We start from the raw sequence: 23372 nt of genomic DNA, 5'->3' as shown, positions 1-23372 counted from the left end.
GACTGGAGGAAGCTCCTGGCTTCTAGCTTCGGATCGGTGCAGTTCCGGCTGTTGCGGCCATCTGTTGAGTGAACCATCAGATAGAAGACCTCTCTCTCTCTGCCTTTCCTCTCTCTGTGCAACTCTGACTTTCAAATAACAAATAAATCTTTAAAAATAAATAATTATTCCAGGTGACCATTTTATTCTAAATATATATATATTTATATTATTTATATATAAACTATAAACATACATATCTATTTATATCCTACCTATCCACCTACCCATCCACCCATTCATCCATCCACTCACCTACTCGTCCACCCATCCACCTATGCATTCATCCATCCATCCACCTACCCACTCACCTACCCATCTACCTACCCATGTATCCATTCAACTCCCAGACTTCCCAGTAAAGTTCGAGGCTTACAAGAGTGCAAAACAAGACTACCTCGGTTCTTTTTCTTTCACTTGCCCTTCCCTACTGGTTTTTCTTTTCTGCTTCTGGAAGAAATGTGCAAGATTTGCTTCGTGCACATACGACAATACCCATAGTGTTATTTGGTCTTGGGGAAGTATCTCAAGTCCCAGCTTAGTTGTGTTGTTAGTAGTATTGCAATAACAGCAAGAATACTAACACTACGAATGGAACAATCTGAATTTTAATGAACAGGAGGAATATTTCTAGCTTCCAAATTAACCATGCTGTGTTTTCAACAGCCTGATTGCCTTTAACCCATCTAAGCCTACTTTATCCAGTTAACTCAGTTTCTTTCAACATTTGCATTTTCTTCCGGCCTGTCAGCATGAAAAGCCCTTAGGTAGTGATGCCTTAAAGGTCAATGCAGTAGCTTCACAAAGACTGATGAGGCTGTTTTCTCCAGAGACAGATCTGTCGTGCTGCACTTGAGAGCGTGCCTTGTTCTCTTCCTGCACGTCCTGGCCTAACAGACATGCCTGCCCATGGCTTCCTCCCTCCCTCCCTCTTGCCACCACTGGCGCCACAAGCTCCTCACTCTCCAGTGGGGTCTACCTGTTGGGCTTGCCTTTCACATGTCATTTATTCACCCTCATTAGGAACAGCAAGCAGTTCATCTCCCTTGACACACATTCCCAAACGACCCTCCCTGCCATCAGTCCTTCCTCAAATCTGCTGTGTCAGAACTCACCAACCAGCACTTTCTTGTCTGCTTCCCTAGACTGGGTCAGAGCCACTTACAAAGCAATCTTCGGCTCTGCACCAGTCACAGCCCGTCAGCTTCTATTCTCAGGCACTTACCCCTTCCCAGTCCTGTACAGTCCAGCCCAAATTTTCCATGACCTGAGGCCATCCCTGATCTCTCTGTAGGGGAACATATCACAGAGTGCTGGGGTATTTTTTTCACTTCTCTTTTCCCTAAGCTCTAAGCCAACCCCACCTGCAGATTGCCTCCCAACCACCCAGGAAGTAGCCAGAGGCATAAATCTCAGTAAACAGAGTCCATCTGCCTGTGTTTGCTGTGGCAGGTGATGAAGTAGAGAGATCTGACTTCCAGCAAGTGGGAGTTGTTTATACTGCAATGTCTACACCCAAATAGCGGCTTTCCCTTGGACTATTTCAGAACAAAACCAACCTGCCTCAGATGATTTAGGAGAACACATTAGATGAGTTTTCAAAATCTCTTCCAGGGCTGAGTTCTGCCATTCATCTCTCCCCACTCTGCTCTATGACTTCAGGCACTTGGAATACAGTCGTGCTGGACCACGTCCACCCTCCCTCTTGGTTGCCCTGAGTTTATTGATGGGGTGAGCTAGACTTTTTGTATACTCCCAAAAAGACACCTGAAGCATATTTTGGAGTCTATACACATATTCAGTCTAATAGTCTGATATTCTACTATTTTTATACCGAAAACAGGATGCACCTGCTCCCATAGAATTCTCTGCTTGAGAGGGGGTATTCCTGTGATCCTCCTGAACTTAAAGTCCAAAGAGGACTGACCCTAACCCCCTGCTCGGAACAGATGTACTTGCAGATGAATGCGGTGTGTGTTACTCAAGCAACGCACTTGCTCTTCCCACAGTGTAGTAAGTCTGGAACCAGGGAGACACCTGAAGCCACAGCACAGTGTTGGTGGCAACGTGGTGGATCTAGCTGCCTTCCAAAGGCATGACACATTCTGTCACAAAGGAGGGAGCCCGGCCTCTGAGCCCAGACATACCTGGGCTTCTAGCCAACCCCAGCACCACTGCTCACCCATGTGACCTCACACATTGCCAATCCCTACTAAGCCTTGGTTCTTCCTCTGTGAAATGGAGATAAATGTAAGACTGCTGCAAGGGTTAAGTGAGTGAGAGAACATGAAGTGTTTACTAGTGTCAGGTATTTTTTTTCCTTGTAGTGTATTAAACATAAAATGCACTACTCCAGGTCCCTGAGACTGGCTGTGTTGTTTCGTTTAAAGCTTGTTTTAGGACAAGGAAGCATTTAAAGGAAACACAAGTTTGTTTGGTATTTTTTTTTACAATTTCTTTCACAGAAAGCTTTGCAACAAATGTCTGAAGGTGTCATAAGGAGGTGGAGAAGAAATCGCATGACAGTATTCCCGCTCTGTCCACAGTTTCACTTTTTAGGTTTCAGTTACCTGAATCCATCATTGTCTGAAAATATTAAATAGAAAATTCCAGAAATAAACAAGTCATACATTTTAAATTGCAATGCATTCTGAGTAGTGTGATGAAACCTCTCATTATTCCACTCCATCCTGCTCCAAATGGGAATCACCCCTTTGCCCAGTGTATCCATGCCATATAAGCTACCCTCCTGTCGGTCACTCAGTGGCCTTGTCAGTAGCAGGTGGACTATTGTGGTACTGCAGTACTTGTGTTCAAATAAACCTGATTTTACTTAGTAATGACCCCAAAAGCCCAACAGTAATGACGCTGGCAATTTGGATATGCCAAAATGAAATATAAAATGCTTCCTTTAAGTGAAAAGATGAAAATGCAGTCTTTTAGAGAGAGAGAGATCAGTCACATGACTTTAATTACAGTATATTGTTATAATTGTCCTGGTTTAATGTGTTAATCTCTCAATGTGCCTAACTTATAAATTAAATTTTTGGCTAGCATTGTGGCAGAATGGGTTAAGCTGCTACCTGTGACGCTAGCAACCCATGAGTGCAAATTCGAGTCCCAGCTGCTCCACTTCTGATCCATCTCCCTGCTAATGCGCCTGGGAAGGCAGTGGAAAATTACCAAAGTGCTTGGCCCCTGCCATGCTTGTGGGACATCCAAATGGAGTTCCAGACTCCCAGCTTCAGCCTGGCCCAGCCCCAACTGTTACAGTCATTTGGGGAGTGAATTGAAAAATGGAAGACTTTTTCTCTCTTTTAAAAAAAAATTAAACTTTAGCCTAGGTCTATATGGGAAAAACCAAAGCATATGTCGTGCTGTGGTTGAGTATGGCTTGAGCGTGTGTCTAAGGAAGGCTGGTCCCCAACACATTGACACTGGTAGAAACTTTAAGAGGTGAGGCCTCGTGGAAACTGTCATACACAGAGGGTGCTGCTCAGAAGGGATCAGTGTAGTACTCACTGGACCCCAAAGAGTTCCCACAAAAGTGAGTTGTTATAAAAAGAGCAGGCCACGTCCTTGAATCTCCCAGGTGACGGCTCCCTTGCACGTATGCAGCTCACACACACTCCCATCATGCAATGCCATCTTCCAGGAGGCCCTCGCCACAGGCCAAACAGATGGGGTCACCCTTAGACTTTCAGTTTCCAAAACTGTGCTCTCAATAAACTTTTCATTATAAAGCATTTTTTTGTAAGAACAACAGAAAATGAGCTAATACATATAAGGTTGATAAAATCCATGGTTTCAGGCTTCTGCTGGGAGTCTTGGGACATCTCCTCCACTGATAGAGGGGGACTACGGTCCATCTGACAGCCAGTGAGCTCCCCAGCCTTTCTCTTTCCTCCTCAAGCAATGCCCCCACCTCATGCTGGAGCCCCACCTCGCCACTCTGCCTAAATGCCCTGTGTCAGCCCCTGGCTCCCACCATCCCTATTCCTCACCGCCTCCAGCCTGCCCACAACCAGAAAGCCTCCTACAGGGGCAGCTTCCCTAATTGTTTATAAGTCACGCAAGGCATTTCTCAAAATTCTAAGGATGCTAGAGGCAGTTAGCTTGGGGGAAGTGATATTTCCTACTTGTATTTAAAAAAAAAAAAACTTGAATTTAAAGGAAAAAAAATCACAGGAGACTCTGAAAGTTTGAGGAAGCAGCAGAAGATGACGACAGGCCAGGTTCTCCTCTTTGCAAGACTGAATCGGTTCTTGTCCTTCCAAAGCAGGGAGGGAACAACAGCTCAGCACAACCACACTGGGAGGAAAGAAGGGTCACTAATCACACACACTTTATTCACCGACCCCCTCAGGTCCCTGGGTCTCTTCACCATCACCACAAAAGCAGGGCTGTGTGCAGTCCTGAGAACGTAATGGAGCTCCCTGCACTTCCCTCTACCCGGGCACACAGGTGGTGGCACAGAAGAGCCACATGCAGGGCTTGCAACTGCTCCTCCTGCCTTCACATCAGGTCAGGGGGGCAGAACAAAGCATTCAAGGGCCTGGATTCAAAACAAAGCTGGTGTGCAGTGAGCAACCGCCCAGACTCCCACAGAGCCCACAAAGCCTCATGCGCCTCTGGGTTTGGTCTGGCATCTGCGAGAGGGTCTGGCAGCTAAGAGAGCTGCGGTCAGCAACAGCTCTCTAGTTAGTGGGGCCACCTCTCTAAGCCTGCTGTGCACTACATCAATGCTCCTGGACATGGACACAGAGTGGGAGGAGACTGAAGTCAACCGGGTGCGTGCCACATGTGTGGAGCTCACCTTAGGCCACCTGAATGAACTCTCAGGGTTGGACAGGTGCTGTCATTCCCTTTTTATAGATAGAGAAACTGAAGCTGAAGATTTTAAAAGCAACTTGTGTGGTCTCAACTGCTAAGCACACGCAGAGTCAGGATTTAAAGTCAGATCCATCTGATTCCTGTAACCTCAGTCTCTCCCAATCTTCATGGTTTTATGCATGTCTCTCCCTCTCTCTTTATTTCCCTCTCTCTCTGTAACTCTTTTTAAATATTTATTTATTTATTTGAAAGTTAGAATTACACAGAGAGAGAAGGAGAGGCAGAGAAAGAGAGAAGTCTTCCACCCAATGGTTCACTCCCCAGAGGGCCACAACAGATGGAGCTGTGCTGATCTGAAGCCAGGAGCCAGGAGCTTCTTCCGGGTCTCCCACGTGGGTGCAGGGGCCCAAGCACTTGGGCCATCTTCTACTGCTTTCCCAGGCCATAGCAGAGAGCTGGATTGGAAGTGGAGCAGCTGGGACTCGAACTGGTGCCCATATGGGATGCTGGCACCGTGGGCAGTGGCTTTATCTGCTACACCACAGTGCTGGCCCCTGTAATTCTTGCAAATAAATAAATAAATAAATCTTTTAAAAATAAACTGAAAGTTCGTGGAAAAAAACTGCTCACACCCAATTCATCTAAAATCATCAATTCACTCATTGTTCAAAAACTTGCACGTGGTCAGCCAGCTTCAACCTCTCCTTTCTTTCTTTCCTGGGCATGTACAGGTGGGAAAATGACTGTGGCCTCAGACATCCAAGTCAAATCTACTTCTTCTACCAATGGAGATGGTAATTCTTCCCAGGAACATGGTGGTCCAAGCCCACCTCCACATGGGCTCAAACAAGTTGAAGAACATTCTCGGAGGCTGAGATGCCCAAATCACATGGCAGGCTTGTGCACCCAAAAGCTGTCATGCATTGTGTCAGGAGCCAGAGCAAATCTACCCATGGAAGTCTTTCCCCAAAAGCAGACGCACAGCCAATGAACCTAATCCCTGCCCTTCTAGGCACATCGTCCAGATGTGTTCTGTTTGTTCACGGAGTTAATGAAATCTCCTAGGGGATGGATAAAGGGCCAAAAAGAAACCAAAAAATCTTTGATTAACAAGAAAGTGGAGGGTGACTTCATCACTACTCTGGGAAGCCTGCACAGAGTATCTGAGGTGGGCTCTATTCATGCTTTCTTTCTAAAAAGGGAGTTCGTAGCTGGCACCTGACATTTTTGTTCTTATGTTTCTCATCTGAACTTCCCAAATGGTATCTGGGTCTAAAAGAACATCAGGGGTGGCGGGGGGTGGGGGTGCTTCAAAGAGAAGGATCAGTTGCAAACTGAGAGAAGTCAATGGGTTCCAGCATCTCTGTTTATCATTTTTGTTCTGCCACACATAGGCCTAAGTAGGGCTAAGAGGGCTGGCCTTGCTGAGCTGCAAACACGAAGGAAAGCATCAGCTCTTGGAATGTGCAGAGCACCGTTCAGTTCATGGGAGGGGAAAGGCCAGGCTCCAGGGTCCCATCACACAGGTGCCCTGGAGGCTGCTTCTGGGGCTGCTTCTGCTCAGACTCCCCTTAGCCAAATGATCTCCAGCCTTCCCTCCCCTGCAGCTCCCTGCTCCTGAGCAAGGTGTCTGCCAAGGCCCCCTCCGCAGTGGTCCACACAATGACCTCATCTCCCAGGGCACGCTGCTTCCCAATCTCCTGCTAGAACTCTCTGGTGAGGTCTCCAGCCAAGGGCGGTCCCTGCCTCTTCTGGGTCTCCAGGTGGCTCTCTGGTGTACCGCTGGTGACATATTAATGACAAAAGTAAAAGTAATGCTGACTCAAGCCAATAAAGGAACGGGAATGGGAACCTCAGAATCCTCTCACTGCATCAGCGAACTGCAAGTTCAAGTCTATCAGTGCAAACTTAGGCTGCAGAACACGCTGCCAGCCCTGTACACGGCCATTAAGATTTGTAACCAGAGGGAAGGCAGGAAACGCACAGCAGCAAAGCACCTCCTCCACGCTCCCAGCTACTTGGAACGGCAAGGCCACGGCCGCTGAAGTCCATCGCGTGCAGAGCAGCCATGCCAGAGACTTCAGGCTCCTGTCATTAGTGGCTGAGGGGAGATGGCCTGGATTTATAGATTTTCCTTTAATGAGATCATTACTTTAGACACTTACCTAATTCTGCATGATGAGTTTCTTTAAAAATCCCATTACGACTTTCTACAAGTTCACAAGGAGTTTATAGACATAAAACCTGGGCTATAGTAGGAGGCACCCAGGGACCAAAAAGAACTCTGCATTCAGTGTGCCCAGCCCTGACTGTTGTGGGCATTTGGGAAGTGAACCAGCAGATGGAAGATCTCCCTCATTCTCTGTCTCATCATTCTGCCTTTCAAGTATACAAAGATAAATAATCACTGCAGATATGCGTAACCCATGCGATGTGTAAGTTTTACAGCAAGGCCGTGCCCTTTGCTGCTATTCACTGAGCATGTGTACTGGACAGACAGGAAGCATCACGGGCACTGGTGACGCAGCAGCAGTGGACAAAACAGATCCAGTTTCTGTCCTTAGGTGTCTGTGTGCAAGTCAGCGGAGAATGAAATGAACAGGAACGTAATACAAATACAATAACTTCAGGTGTTGCTAAGGAGACTTGAAATACCAGTGAAGAGTAAAGGGCTGGAGAGGGGAGGAGTGGGGATGCTGCAGTCTTGGCAGCTCTGACACAAGGCCCCTGAGCAGCATCTGAATAAAGTGAGCAGAGTAGGTATCTGAGGACAGAGCACCCGGCGTGCAGGGAAGACCAAAAAGCAAAGAGCCAGGCATCTCTCAGGCTCATAATCAGAAAAGAGACAAAGATTTGCCTCCTCAGGTGGAGGTAGAGAAAGCAAAGGGAGAGGGTGACGACTCAGCAGGTTTGGCCACAGTCCGCACTACTCCTTCTGTGCCAGGACTTGAAGGACCTCTTCCGCACAGGCACTGAGCCCACTCCCGAGGGCTCAGCCCCCATCTTCCCATCACCTCCTATCCCGCCACCTTGGACGACAGAACTTCAACAGAGGAATTTCAGGGGGGGAAATGCCTACTCTTTTTCTGTAAAATGGGGGATTTAATTGTGTGGGTAACAGAAAACTCTGGAAGTTTTCTACAATGCAGCACCGTTCTCCACTTGCACTGCACCTGCAAGTGGGCAGCAGGCAAAACCAAGCCAGGGCCCTGCACTTCACACATAAAGCACCCACCACCCTCTCACTAAATATTATTTCTCGCAAAGGTTTTAGCTAAATTATAAACCATTTACAGTCTGAAGACACCCTGTTGGGGTGGGTCTATTATACTTAGCCACAAGATGTTTTGAGGTTTCGTGGGCTGGGAATAGGTATAAAATGGCAGTCTATCCTTGTCACGAATTTCTTTTCATTACTCTGTGTTATGTTTCTGAGCTTTAGCCAAAATAATTCTCACTCTGCGGACTGTTTACAGCCTCCAGATATAAGTCCCTGGCTCCCGAGATGGTCATTTACTGAGCACTATCAATTCAGCTCTTTTAATCTTCCTCCATAAATCAAGTTGTCCTTCTCCATCACTCCCTGAACACCCACCCCATTTGTCTGTGCCTGCCGGTAATCAGGTGCTTATTGCTGAGCACAGCTTCGCAGGTGGGCTCTCGGCGGCGTCATCTGCTGCTCCAAGTGTTGTGAGCAGATCCATTTCCGTTTCCTCGTGGGCCCCACATTTCACTCCACACAGAAGCCAGCCACAGACAGCACAGAGCACGACAACGCAAATATATCCCAGGCCCCGCAGATGGGGCCTGGGAGGAAAACACAGCGCTGGGCTGTGTTGCTTGGAGCCCAAATGCAGTCCCTGGGAGACGCAGCAGGAGGAGGGCAGGGACTTCCTCCTCCATCTTTAGGGGCAACAAGAGAACAGGTTTTATGTTGCAGTAGAGGTATTTTGTTAAATGTTATAAAAACCTGAAGGAGGCTGAGCTTTCTAGGATTTTTCTCCTGGAAGTCACTGGAAGCCTCCTCTATAATCAGGTGGTAGGGATGGCACAGCCTCCTCTCCCATGAGCAAGCCGAGGCCCCAGCCCAGCCACATGCTCTTTCATGTCTACACTGCCTCACCCCTGCACCAAGCCACATAAAGCACACTTCCCTGGCTACCACCCCCAGTGGCCTGGAGTTAACTCATTTTCCTACCCCAGGTTTATGGAAAGGGAGAAAAGCGCACGTGCAGATAGCTTGTATGAGTTCATGTGACTCAGTCACCCTCTCTGGCAAGTTTATTGGCTAAGTTTTTCCTCTCGTTTGCCTACTCCAGGCCATATCTACTCAATACTATCACGGAGCATGCATCTGACACACACCACAGAGGTGGTCTACAACAGTGTATTTGCATGTTTTTAAATTTTTACTTATTTGTTTTCATGTTGAGACAGAAAGACACGGATAAAGAGCCAGAGAGAACTTCCATCTACTGGTTCACTCCCCAAATGTCCACAATAGCTGGGAATAGGCCAGGCGAGAGCCAGAACTCAACCAGGGTTCCCACATGGATGGCAGGGACCCAGGTACTTGAGCCCTCACTTGCTGCCTCCCAGGGTGTGCATCAGCAAAAGCTGCAATCAGAAGCCAGGTCTCAAACCAGGCACTGAGATATGGGAGGCAGGAGTCCAAAGCAGTCTTAACCACTGCAGCCAGTGCCCTCCCTGGATTCACATGTCTTACAACCAGAATGCTCTGGGCTTGTGCCTTGTGCTCCTGACAGCTGCAGGATCGCAGGTTGGCTGCTTAACCATCTCAGGCCTCAATCTCCTCATGGACTCATTCATTGGTCCTCCTTATTTGCAGTTTTGCTTCCCACGGTTTCAGTTACCTGTAGTCAACCGATGTCCAAATATATTTAATGGAAAATTCCAGAAATAAACAATTCATAATTTATAAATAACTTTCATTCCAGTATATTGATATGATTGATCTATTTTACTATTCGTTGTTCTGAATCTCTTACTGTGTCTAAGTTATACATTAAACTTTATCATAGAAATATATGCATAACAGTTTAGGGTCTGGTACAATCCAGGGTTTTGGGCACCTGCAGAATGTCCTGGAATGTCCTCCCTGCTCCTACCCAAGACATTTCACTGATGCGATGTCATTTTTTCTCTCCTGCAGAGGAAATCCACAATGGCGTCTGGCTCTCTCAGATCTCACAGTCTCTCACGCTTACGTTTCTGTAATCATCTCTACTTAGAGAAAGTTAGTGTTTGGAGGAAAAAAATTCAAAGAATGCAGTTAGTCTAATCCATTAGCAAGATAGCGTAGAAGTTCATAACCTAGCTTTGATCTGCAATTTGGAGGGAAAAGTTTCCAAATACTTGAGGGATCATTTCTCCCCCTTGATGTGATGTTGGAATTTAACTCCCATTAACCATAACAGGCATAATGAGTCGGCAGCCGGGGAAACATCCCCTCAAGTGCTTAATGAACACAAAATAAAACATTTCCTTTTATCTTCAACATCTACCAGAGTGATTTGAATAATGATATTCATATTCATGATGCATAAGACCCTTCCATCAGCCCGGTATTGTCACTAAGGCTGCTACAGAATGCCAATAAGTATGTAGAAATCTTTTTGATGATGTGATCCGGGAGATGCCATTGCAGACGAACCACGAGATCCCAGCTCAGTGAGGCAGACAGAAGCGGAAGATAATGCCCAATAGCTGCATCTCCTCACTTGAACTATACAGCTGGCTGGCCTTGGAGTGATGCCCTCCAAATAAAGCACAAGTCACCTTCAACACAGCAGGGCCACCACCAATGGACACAGGGGCAGTGGTCACAATGAAGGTCATTTCCCCAGACATGAGGTGCTGCAATTAACACAGCTAGGACCACAGGCACAGACTTGGGGGTCTACAAAGGAGCAGGGGGGTGGGTTGGGAGGGCTCGGGCCATACCATGTAGTTCCCAATTGAACTTAATCAGTCTCTGCAATGAAGCTGGCTCCCTTCATTCACAGTCACGCAACTGTCCCTTGTCCCCTCTGCTGAGAGAAACTTACGCCCACTTCCTATCAAATAGAAACTGCAATGCCGGCATCCCTTATTGGAGCTCTGGTTTGTTTTCGAGCTGCTCCACTTCTGATCCAGCTCGCTGCTAATGTGCCTGGTAAAACAGCAGAGGATGGTTCAAGTGCTTGTGCACCTGCCACTCACATAGGAGACCTGATAGAGTTCCTGGCCCTGGCTTCAGCCAGCTCAGTCCTAGCTGTTGCAGCCATTTGTGGAATGAATCAGCAGATGCCAGAGCTCACTCTGTGTATGTGTGTGTGTGTGTGTGTGTGTGTGTGAGAGAGAGAGAGAGAGAGAGAGAGAGAGAGACTGACTCTCGCCTTCAAATAAATAAATCTTGAAAAAAAAAAAACCTCAACAATGAACACCGACTCAATGAACACTGAGAGTTAACAATGCTATGAAAAATAAGATGCTGGAAATGGAAAATGATCAACTGCCGATGTTGAGTGTGGGAGGGTTTCATGCTTGGGGATGTGTGGAGCAGGGCTGAAATGTAGGTATGGAGGGGCAATGGAAGGAAGTGTGGATTTTTTATTCATGAAGATATAAGGGATGGCTGACAGCTTCTAAACAGACCATGAATCACAGGCGTGTTAACCACTAGGCTCTCTGAGTGCATTAACCACCAGCCTCTCTGAGCTTGCCTTTCATTTTTTGAGAACTGAGAACTGCAGACCGGATGTCCTTGTGAGGGCTGCCCACTTGACCCACAGCAGGGTCACTGCACAGTCAGTGTTAGTGCCCGATAGTCCTGGAGGCACCCTGGGCGATCAGCACCACAGGCTCCATGCAACACAAACCCCAAGTTCCTGTTCTCAAACCCACCCAGTCTCTGCAACACCCCCACTCCATTTCATGAAACTGTGGGTGTCTGAGGAAGAGCTGACCCTATGACAACCAAGGGGTCATCTTTATTGCCAGAGGCTTTGCCAATGAAAGAAATGCCCATGCTTTTATTTTTAGGAATTGGCACTGCGGTGCAGCAGTTAAGCCACCACCTGTGACACCGGCATGCCATATGGGCACAGGGTTCAGGCCCAGTTGACCCACTTTTTTTTTTTTTTTTTTGACAGGCGGAGTGGACAGTGAGAGAGAGAGACAGAGAGAAAGGTCTTCCTTTTGCCGATGGTTCACCCCCCAATGGCCGCCGTGGCCGGCGCGCTGCGGCCGGCGCACCGCGCTGATCCGATGGCAGGAGCCAGGAGCCAGGTGCTTTTCCTGGTCTCCCATGGGGTGCAGGGCCCAAGCACCTGGGCCATCCTCCACTGCACTCCCTGGCCACAGCAGAGGGCTGGCCTGGAAGAGGGGCAACCGGGACAGAATCCGGCGCCCCGACCGGGACTAGAACCCGGTATGCCGGCGCCGTTAGGCAGAGGATTAGCCTAGTGAGCCGCGGCGCCGGCCTGACCCACTTCTGATTCAGCTCCCTGCTAATACACCTAGGAAAGCAGCCAAAGATAGTCCAAGTGCTTGGGCCTTGCACCCACATGGGAGACTGGGAAGAAGCTCCTGGCTTTGGCCTGGTCCGCTCTCTCTCTCTCTCTCTCTGCTTTTCAAATAAATAAATAAATCTTTCAAAAAAATCCTTTCATTTTTAGCACAAGCCCAGACCATCATGTAGATGTCTCACAGGACTCAGAGTTGATATTAAGTGAGTTGCTTCCATCTTGCATGAAAGAGCCACCTTCCCTCTGCCCTCCCCGCAGGAGCAAGCTCAAGTAAATGGGGTAGGTGTGTCCCAGCCTGCTCCAGGTTCTACACTGCTGCATTTTCAGGGGCGTGATGTAGTGGCCAGCAACCAGAGCAGGGCAAGGGCACTGCCTGTGCAAACTGTGTTGAGCCAAACCAGCAGACACATCGCCGGCTCCTTGTGCCCATGAGGACAAGAACAAACCTGCTCTGCCTTGACCTTCCGCTCAGCTCTCTCCCCACTGCTGCTCACAAAGCTATCTGCTCCATATAAGCCACATGCCTTGGCTGAAAATAAGGCAGGCTCTGAAGAACCCCAGATGAAACCCAACCCCGGACAAGCAGCTGTCCTGAGTCCCCACCCATACCCGAGTTTGAAGAGCTCGTAACGCAGTCTCTGCTCTGCCTGATGGAACTTGCTGAAATACCACCAGTGTGGGGCAGGCACTGCGGCATGACAGGTGCCATTCCACTTCTGATCCAGCTCCCAGCTAATGCACCTGGGAAAGCAGCAGGGAATGGCCCAAGTGGTTGGGCCCCTGCATCCACATGGGAGACCTGGACATGGCTCCTGGCTTTGGCCTAGCCCAGCCCAGGTGGTTTTGGCCATCTGGGGACGTGAACCAGTAGATGGAGAATCTCTTCCTGTTTCTCCCTCTCTAATGCTGCCTTTCAAATAAATAAACAAATCTTTTTGAAAGAGAAAAAGAAATACTACCAGTGCAAAATGGAAGGGAAACTACTTGCTGCTAAAAGCCTTGGAGATACAGGCTGCAGGCCCGTAAGAAAACTAACCCTGGGAGAACGAACCTGTAGGGCACAATTTATAGTGGGAAAGGGCACTCACGGTGTGCAGGTCAGACTCTGAGGCTCAGATCCCAGCCCAGATGCTAACTGCCCGGGATCACACTGTTCAACCTCCCTGAACTTGGTTTGCTCTTATCTGTGTGTATAGTGTAGAAATAAAACAAAACATATCTCTCAGAGAATTGTGGCAAAGTGAGCCCTGTACTATAAACCACGTGGGAAAATGCCCAGCTCAGAACTGCTGTTCAATACATGTCAGTTATCTTCAATAGCACTGACAGACAGCAAAGGGTGTATATCGAGTGCTACTGGTCAGTGGGTATATACTGAATGCCACCATATGCTAGGCACTGCTTTGGGTGCTGGGGGTACACACTTTGCCCTTACTTCCTGGAGTTTCCTCTTGAATGGAAGAGACTGGCCATAAAAACTAAATGTATAAAAAGACATTTAAGGAGCCGGCGCCGCGGCTCACTAGGCTAATCCTCTGCCTTGCGGCGCCGGCACACCGGGTTCTAGTCCCGGTCGGGGCGCCAGATTCTGTCTCGGTTGCCCCTCTTCCAGGCCAGCTCTCTGCTGTGGCCAGGGAGTGCAGTGGAGGATGGTCCAAGTGCTTGGGCCCTGCACCCCACGGGGACCAGAAGCACCTGGCTCCTGCCATCGGATCATCGCAGTGTGCCGGCTGCAGCGCGCCAGCCGCAGCGGCCATTGGAGGGTGAACCAATAGCAAAGGAAGACCTTTCTCTCTGTCTCTCTCTCTGTCCACTCTGCCTGTCAAAAAAAAAAAAAAAAAAAAAAAGACATTTAAGGGGCCAGCACCTTGTAGGTTAAACCTGCAAACGTGGTACTGGCATCCCATAGGGGCACCTGTTTGAGTCCCGGCTGTACCACTTTCCTGTTAGTGGCCTGGGAAACCACTGGAAGATGGTCCAAGTGCTTGGACCCCTGCCCCCATGTGGGAGACCTGGAAGAAGCTCCTGGCTCCTCGTTTCGGATCCGGCCACTGCAGCCATTTGGGGAGTGAACCAGCAGACGGAAGATCTCTCTGCCTCTCAAATAAATAAATAAATCTTTTTTTTTAAAAAAAAAAGAGATAATTAAAACCCTGGTCAAGATGGTCAAATAAGGAGGTGGGAATTAAGGAAATTAAAGCAGGATAAAGCCAGATACAGTGTGTCTGGTGGGGGTTGCTATGTTAGACAAGGTGTCAGGAAGTCTCTTAGGAAGAAACATGTAAGCAGGGAACCGAATGAAAGAGAGGGGTGGAAGCCACAGATAGACCAGGGGAAAGAGTGCTGTTCTGCTGCAAGGGCGGCTCTGTGCTGCAGCAACAGAAAGAATCCAGGTCTCCCAGAGGGCAGGCTGTACAGCGAGGAGCAGGGGAGTATGCGAGAGGTACGAGGGCCCAGGCCCCAGCATGGAACATTTGCGGGAATCTCGGTAGCTTCTTGTGTGTTTAATCTCCCTCTCTGCTGAAGCTGAGACCCCAGGGGTCAGGGGAGGAAGAGTCTCGTGCCAGCAGCAAGTTCACAACTCCCTACCACTTTGGAACGTCTCTTACTCTCTTTAAATCTCAAGTTCCTCCTGTAGAAAGTGGGTATCATAATAATATCTATCTTAGTGGATTTTCAGAAAGATGAATGAGATAATGAGTGAAACGCATGGCATTGCATTTGTGCTTCATATGCCATCTACTGTTCTAAGGGCACTGCGAACATGCTCTCTGCTTGTATTTTGCTTATCAAGAAGCACGTATTAATCTCTTACTTCATGCAAGAACTGTGATGAATAATGCCATCCTTCCTGGCATGGTGTTGGCCAAGTAACATGACCCTGTAGGTAGCAGGTCGTGAGCTATCACTTGCTGCCTCCCAGGGTGTACATTAGCAGGATGTTGGAATTGGAAGCAGAGCTGGGACTTGAACCCAGGCCCTCCAATATGAGATGCTGGTGTCAAAAAATGCATTATAACTAAGGTGCCAAACACCAGCTGCAGGGAATGATTTCAATAGTCTTAAGTGATAGGCTGGGAACAAGTATATGACACTAGAGGGCGCTGGAGGAGCACTGATCAGTCTTTAACCATTAGCAGTTTGCAGTAAGAACTAGGGGCCATTTGCTATCAGGGCCCTGGGACCATCCAGTGGCTCAGTGGGAATCTGCACACTGCAGTAGGGACTGCCCAACACCACGACCTTGAGTACACAAGGGAAGGACAGCCACTGTTCAGTACTGTACAGCTGATAAAGCAGGGAATTACACGAAGATTTCCATTCAAAATTCTCAGTACAGCAAACTTCAGTTCTAAAATTGGTGCCGTGGATTGCAGCAAAGCAAGTGAAACCAACACCTGCAAGGCTATCTCACATCGGAGTGCCGGTTTGAGTCCCCGCTCTCCCAGCTCCCTGCTGATGAGCCCGGGAAGGAAGCAGAAGATGGCCCAAGTGCTTGGGCCCCCGTCACCCACGTGGGAGATGCGGATGGAGTACCTGGCTCCTGCCTGGCCCAGCCCTGGTTGTTGCGGCCATGTGGGGAGTGAGACAGAAGATGGAAAATCTCTTTTATTCTGTCTTCAAATAAACAAATCATTAAAAAAAAAAAAACCTAGATACATTATTTGGAAATTCTTGCTCAGTTTGAACTAATTATTCCCCATTGATACTGGACCTATGAGGCATCACTGTTAGGCTGTAGTTTTGAGACAATAAATGAGGTATACAGTAGTTCTCCATTATCCACAGGTTTATTTTCCGTGGTTTCAGTTACCTGCAGTCAATCACAGTCAAAAAAATATTATATATGGAGAATTCCAGAAATAAACAACAACAACAACAACAATTTTAAATTGTGCTCCGTCTAGGCAGTGTAAAGTAACCTCATGATGTTCCACCGTAGCCCACTGGGATGGGAACCATCCTTGAGTCCAGAATCTCCATGCTGCACACCTCACTGATGAAGACAGCCACCTAGACGGTCGACGGTCTGACTGAGTCTCAGCGTTTGTGTCCAAAGAACCCTTATTTGGAATGAGGGCGATCTGGCTGCGACATCTGTCACCCCGTTGATCGCCAGGGTTCATTCTGCTGCTCTGGCTGGCGAGGCGGGTGTCCCCATCCTCCCTCACCGCTCCACGTGCGTCCCTCCCGAAGCCGCGCGCTGGGTCGAAGAGGTTGACCTTCCCCGCCAGAGGAGGACCGGTCTTCGGTCAGGGGTATACGAGCAGCTGCGCTCCCCTGCTAGAACCTCCAAACAAGCTCTCAAGGTCCAAAGAAGCCTTATTTGACTTGCTAACAGCCCCAAGTCACACAGGCAGCGACACTGGTGATTTGACTGCAGTGCACTGTTGTAATCATTCTACTTCAGTATTATTGTTGTTAATTTCTCACTGTGGGAGTCCCCTGCAGGTAAAGGCGGCGTGCTGTGTACACAGCGGGGAGGTAGAAACACAGTACAGAACTTTGAGACTTGTCCTGGGTGAAAAACCAAGACCACTCCGTTCCCAGAGATCACTCTTTGTCTAAAGGTTGCAGGACGATCTGTTTTCCTTGCGTAGGATTTGTTGCCGCGACTCAATGACACAATTCAACAACTGTCAGTTCAGCGACGAGGAAGGGAAGAGCGGTGGGGTGCACTGATAATCACTATGTGCTCAGCAGCCGTCCACAGCCAAGGGCACCAAGGTCTGTGTCTTCAGGTGACTGTCCTCACTCGGCTCCTCCCAGACCAGGTGCCACGGTCAACTCCGCACGCGTTTTGCATGTAAGAATTTCTGAAAAAGAAGCTGGATTTTCGAAAGGCCTGTCCTGCCTCCCTTCCTCCCTCCCTCCCTCTCTCCCTTCCTTCCTTCCTTCCATTCATGACTTACTGAGCATCTACTGCAAACCAGACACCATTCAGATGTGGAGGAGACGGTGGCCATTAAGACGATTTGTCCTTGTGCCATTCACAATGCAGTTAAACTTTATTCCTAGCAAAAACTCTACACTCCGTAAAAAGGACAAACAGAAAATCTTTTTATTTTTTTTATTTTTTTTGACAGGCAGAGTGGACAGTGAGAGAGAGAGAGAGACAGAGAGAAAGGTCTTTCCTTTGCCGTTGGTTCACCCTCCAATGGCCGCCGCGGCCGGCGCACCGCACTGATCCGATGGCAGGAGCCAGGAGCCAGGTGCTTCTCCTGGTCTCCCATGGGGTGCAGGGCCCAAGCACTTGGGCCATCCTCCACTGCACTCCCTGGCCACAGCAGAGGGCTGGCCTGGAAGAGGGGCAACCGGGACAGAATCCGGCGCCCCAACCGGGACTAGAACCCGGTATGCCGGCGCCGCTAGGCGGAGGATTAGCCTAGTGAGCCGCGGCGCCGGCCCTAGAAAATCTCTTAACACTCTTGAAGGAGTTAAAGCATCTACACCTATCAATATACCAGGGCATTGCTTGAACATGACCTATGAAATAAGCCACAAGGTTATTTTGATTTTATAAAGAATGCCTGTCCTGCGCATAGCTCCAAGCATTTCCAGATTTATGTGATGTAGAGATGAAAAAATCATGCTCCTGGGATAGATATGGAAAGCAGGTTTTAAAAAACCAAATGGCAGATGTCTGCAGCATTGGCAACTTGAGATTTATCAAGCAGTATCCCACAGGAGGCATCCTACTTAATTTTGTGTCAACAACTCAGTTAAGTGGATTTTATAAGTGATTCAAAAGGTGTCTGAGATGCTGGGACCAGAAGCAAGAATGGCTTTTAAAACAAGTTTGCGTGCTCTTCCTGCTGACGCTAGGGCAAAGACGGTGAACATCCCCCAAGTGACGGGTCCTGCCTCACAAGGTGAGGAGGCAGTGAGCAGGCTTAAACCCCCGGGGCCCAGCTGCTGCCTAAGAAGCTGCTATCCCCTCAAACATGTTGGAAATTCTGAACTCGGGGGAGAAGGGAAAAAAGTGTCTGTGAGAAGCCGCAACTATACTTTGTGACTCTGGTTTACTAATGAAATAATTAGAGTGTGAAGTTGACGTGATCCCTAAGAAAACGCCGGGAGCTCCTGAACCAGCCTCTCAGCTCCAGACCCTCCCTGGATGGCCCTGCTTCTGACGCCGGGGCCGGACCCTGTGAACATCTGCCTCTGCACAGGGCACGGCGTGGAGCTTTGTCACGGACGGGCTGCAGGTCCGCCGTAGGTGACTTCTCGTCCTGGGTTGGCTGTGCCGTCCTCTTCCTGTGCCTGCAGGGCTCGGCCAGCATGCGGGGCTCTATGAAGCATTCACCCTGGTCAGTTCATCAGGATCCTGACAGGTGGCGCCAGGCAAGTTGGGCCTGAGTCCAGCCAGTTCCCTAGCAGGTGCCTCACTTCCATCAGCAGCTTCCTCATGAGTTGGCCAGTGCCCCAGCTGTACCCCAGCTGTACCCCAGGGAGCAGCTGAACTTCTCTGCTGGCCAGAGGGCTACCACCACATCCTCCTCAATGAGGCTTGAATCCTATTTGGAGGGGAGGAGAAAGACCCCTCTTCCACGCTGGTCCCTTCCTGGGGTCTGTCTGGGTCTTCAGGAGAAACAGCTTCTATAATCTTGGGAGTTCTCTGTCTCTTGTTTTAAAGACCTACTTTATTTTTCTTTGAATGGCAGAGTTACAGAGACGGGGAGTGATGGGGAGTGAGAGAGATCCACCTTCCATCCACTGGCTGACTCCCTGGGCCAGGATGGAGCCAGGAACTGGAACACCATCTGGCTCTCCCACATAGGTGCAGGGCCCAAGCACTCAGGCCATCTTCCACTGCCTTCCCAGGCTCACTAGCAGAGAACTGGATTGGAAGAGGAGGAGCTAAGACTCAAACCTGCACTCACGTAGATGCCGGCATAATTCTCTCAACCCTTGCTAGTAGCTAATCCTCTGATACTAGCCAAGAATTCTTTATATTAAACTATCTCGTTCAAACTGCTGTATGGTTTATCTCCTGCCTGGATCTTGACTACATGTGGAGAGTCAACCATATCTCACTGTGTTCACCAAGACATGAACAGATCTTTTATAGTCACACTATTCATAAAAGCCAAAATGCTCACCAAGAGAATAATGAATGTAATATATTCATACAAGAGAATGCCACAGAGTAATAATAAATGAACTACAGACATACACAACAACGTGGATGAACTGACAAATATATTGATGAATGAAAGAAGCAAAAACAGAAGAAAATACATCGTATGATTCCATTTGTGTTAAGTCCAAAAATGTGCAAAATTCATCTCTGGTATTGGAACCTCAGAATAGTAGTTACTCTTGGAGGGGTTCAGTGAAAGGGGCACAAAGTGCTTCTAGAATGCTGGTAATACTCTGCCTCCTGACCTGAGTGTTGACTTTATATCACTGTGCATGCAAATTCATTGAGCAGTACATTTATCATGTTTACTTTTCTTTTTTTAAATTTACTTATTTATTTGAAAAGCAGAGTTACAGAGAGGGAGAGGGAGAGACACAGAGAGAGAGAGTGGTCTTCCAATCCTGGTTCACTCCCCCAGTGGCCCTAACTGCCAGGACAAGGCCAGGCCGGAGCCAGGAGCCAGGAGTTTCTTCCTGGTCTCCCACATGCGTGCAGGGGCCCAAGCACGTGGGCCATTTTCTACTGCTTTCCCAGGCCATTAGCAGGGAGCTGGATCAGGAGGGGAGTAGCTGGGACTCCAGCCAGCACCCATATGGGATGCCGGTGTTGCAGGCGATGGCTTACCCTTCCAAACCACAATGGCAGCCCCGTCATGTTTACACTAAATTAGACTAAAAAATAATACATATTTATGAGGTGTCGATTATTTGACTAAGTCAAGCTCACTCATTCATTCATTCAACATGGAATACATGTACATACTCTGTATTGGTCACCGTGGACGATGTGGAAGATCTAGCTAATTAGTTGTGCGTAGTTTCTGTCCACAATGGGCAGTCGAGCAGGCAAGACCCACATGAAAACAAACAACTGTAGTGCGACATGGTTAAAGGATTAGTGGACAGAAGGCTGGACATCCAGAGATGGCAGTCAGGAATGGGACGCTGAAGTTACACACAGAAAGGCAACATCTGACCACGGACCCCTCCCCCTCCACAGTGTAATGATAGCTACTTCCCTCTGTGCCCCACTGCTATACAAGGATAAAAAGAAGTTGGCCCGAGATAAAAGGGTATTCCAAGCACTCAGAACAGCATGTTCACGGACAGGAATTTTGAAAGTCACTGTCCACTCAGAGAACGGCATTTAATGTGTCTGGGGTGCAGGCAGCACTGGGAGGAATGGCAGGAGGCGAAGGAGAGGGAAGCTGAGGCTTGGTTAGGAATGTGCTGTGTGTCTTCTGCTGAATGTGGGTTTTACACAGTAAGGAGCCGGCAAACACTGTGCAGCCGATGCTACAGCTGCACCTCACCTCCCCACCACGGAGGTCCTTCCTAGTCCCCTCCCCAGTGGATCTGGGCCAGCCCTTTGTGGTGCCCGTGTCACTGTGTGACTTCTGAGGCCACTGCATCTTCTATAATCTTAGAATACCTGTTCCAGAGAAAGCCCATCAGTAGTTAAGAAGTCCAGCTATCCTGAGTCTACCACACGGTGACAAGGCACAGGACGAGAGGGACCACAGGAGGACAGCCGTCCCAGCCATCATGGATGTCAGCCTGGCCAAGCCTCAGGTGGCTCCAGCCCCAGGGCACAAAACTGCATGACAGACCCCAGCCGAGCTGAGCTTGGAAAAACATAGAACTGGGAGACAGAAAAAAGGCAGCTTGGGGGTCTTGGTTTGCCTTAGGTCACTACATTTGGGGGTGGTGTGTTACACAGCATGAGATAACTGGAACAGACATCTCAGAATGGCAGTGGGGCCTGCAGATTTGGGGTTCGTCTTTGGAAAAACTGCTTGGAGACAGCATGGAGAATGGGTTAAAGAAGGCAGAGGCTGGAGGTACCAGGAGGTTAGGAGGCCCTTGCCTAAGTGGGTATCAATGGGAAATGGAAAAAGACAGCCTGGAACCTTCCAAGAGGTTAAGGTGGAACTGATAGGATATAAAGAGCAAGCAATGCGTGGCAGGAAAGAGAGGAAGACTGAAAACCTTCCAAGTTTTTGCCCAAAGAGAAGAGGCCATTAACAGAAGTGCGGCCTAGAAGAGGTTGTAGCTAAGGAAATGCTCGTTACTGATGTTGACGATGTGGAGATATGGGCTGTCCGTGTGCACACACCCACGAGATCACAGTTACCCACGGTGAAGCAGGCTGGATGGGCGGCGAGTCCCCGGCAGGAAGTGGTCAGGACGAGGAAGCTCCAAATGAGGGAACTTCGAAAGGAGAGCTCGGTGTGCAGAGGAGGAACAGCCCAGAAAGGAGAAGTGGGAGGAGGAGACTCGTGTCTCATCATCAGAGGCCCAGGGAGTGTCAGGAAGGGTGGGGCTTTGCTCACCAGGAGCCACTGTAGGCTCTTCTGTGATATATATATATATATATAGCCATATATATATGGCTTTGACTCTCAAGAAGGCATTAGGGCTCTCCGTGAGAATGATTTCCTTATTTTTATTTAATTCTTTGAGAGACAGATGAGAAAGCACACCCCTATCGACAGGTTCACAACCCCAAAAAAATCCTGTACTGGCCACAGCTGAGCTGGGAAGTCAATCTAGTCTCCCACACGAGTGGCAGGAACCAATGACTTGAGCCATCACTGATTCCTGGGGTACACATTAGCAGGAAGCTGGCATCAGGACCCAGAGGCAGGTATCAAACCCAGATGGGTACACGTGTGCTCCAATCACTGTCTTAACCACCAGGCCAAACAACTACCCTAATAAGGCTACTTTCAATAATCTGACCTTGATTAGAGTATTTGAAGAAGCTGATGGGCAACTTAAAAATCAGACTGTGACTAAAGGTTACTAATCAGAGATGTCTGCTAGTACAGTGAAGGTAGAAGAAAGCTAAGTGCATTTCACTGAGCATGACAGGGGGTGAGGGAAAGGACAGGCGTAAGCATACGTATGCTGACTGGGAGGGAAAGGTAGCGAGGTGGGGCTGGTGCTGTGGCGCAGTGGGTAAAGCCACCACCGGCGGCACCGGCGGCCCATGTGGGCGCCGGTTCGATTCCCAGCTGCTCCACTCCCGATCCTGCTCCCAGCTCATGCACCTGGGAAAGCAGCAGAAGATGGCCCAAGAGCTTGGCCCCAGCACCCAGATGGGAGATCCTCAAGAAACTCCTGGCTTTGGATTCGCCCAGCTCCAGCTGTTGTGGCCATTCGGGGGTGGGGGTGGGACCAGTGGTGGAAGCTCTCTCTCTCTCTCTCCCTGTCTCTTCCTCTTTCTAACTCTGCCTTTCAAAAAAATAAACCAATCTTAAAAAAAAAAAGGTAGTGAGGTGTCTGGAATGAACGGTATTATAGGCTGTGTTCTTTAAAGGGTGGGCCACAGATGGCGTCAGCACCCCCTGGGCACTTGCTAGAAATGCAGACGCTGGGGCCACACTCCAGGCCTGTAAACCAGGATGCGCATTGTAACCAGATCCCACGTAAGTAATACGCACATTAAATCAGTGTGCACTGCGGCAGGTCGAAGCAAACATGGAGGATGGGAGGAGGGAACAGAACCTACGCGGGCAGCACTCAGGCCTTGTCTTGGTTCAGTCACTTGGTATGTTTTGGTGTTTATAGATGTCACGCACCCGTTAAGCGCTACTAAACTCTAGGGGGGAAGGAAGGTCTTTGCGATGCGGAATCCCCTCCAGCGAAATCAGAGAAGAAGGTGTTCTGCTCGGCTTTCCTGGGGGCAGGGATACACCCACACAGCGGAGGTGGCGAGGGCGGCACGGCTGGAGCCTCACCCCCAGACAGTCTGCTCCATAGCTGGTCTGCAGTGGGCCTGCTTCTGTTTTTAAATAAAACTCCCTGTGTTGCTCTGCTGCGCAG

At 48.9% G+C, this 23372-nt stretch overlaps 2 long non-coding RNA genes across 2 annotated transcripts in view; both read right to left on the bottom strand.

The window, feature by feature from the left end:
• Positions 1-23372, bottom strand: part of LOC127491822 (uncharacterized) — a 116981-nt gene that overhangs the window by 92305 nt on the left and 1304 nt on the right. The window lies entirely within an intron of this gene.
• On the bottom strand, positions 4362-7238 carry LOC138849072 (uncharacterized). Its single transcript, XR_011387462.1, has 2 exons — positions 7038-7238; positions 4362-5933 (listed from the first exon to the last, which is right to left on the bottom strand). It is a non-coding gene; the product is annotated as an uncharacterized lncRNA (long non-coding RNA).

This window comes from Oryctolagus cuniculus, chromosome 3 (genome assembly GCF_964237555.1).
Source record: "Oryctolagus cuniculus chromosome 3, mOryCun1.1, whole genome shotgun sequence".
Taxonomy (NCBI): domain Eukaryota; kingdom Metazoa; phylum Chordata; class Mammalia; order Lagomorpha; family Leporidae; genus Oryctolagus; species Oryctolagus cuniculus.
Note: the sequence above shows the minus strand (reverse complement) of the source record. Positions and strands in the feature narration are given on the sequence as shown.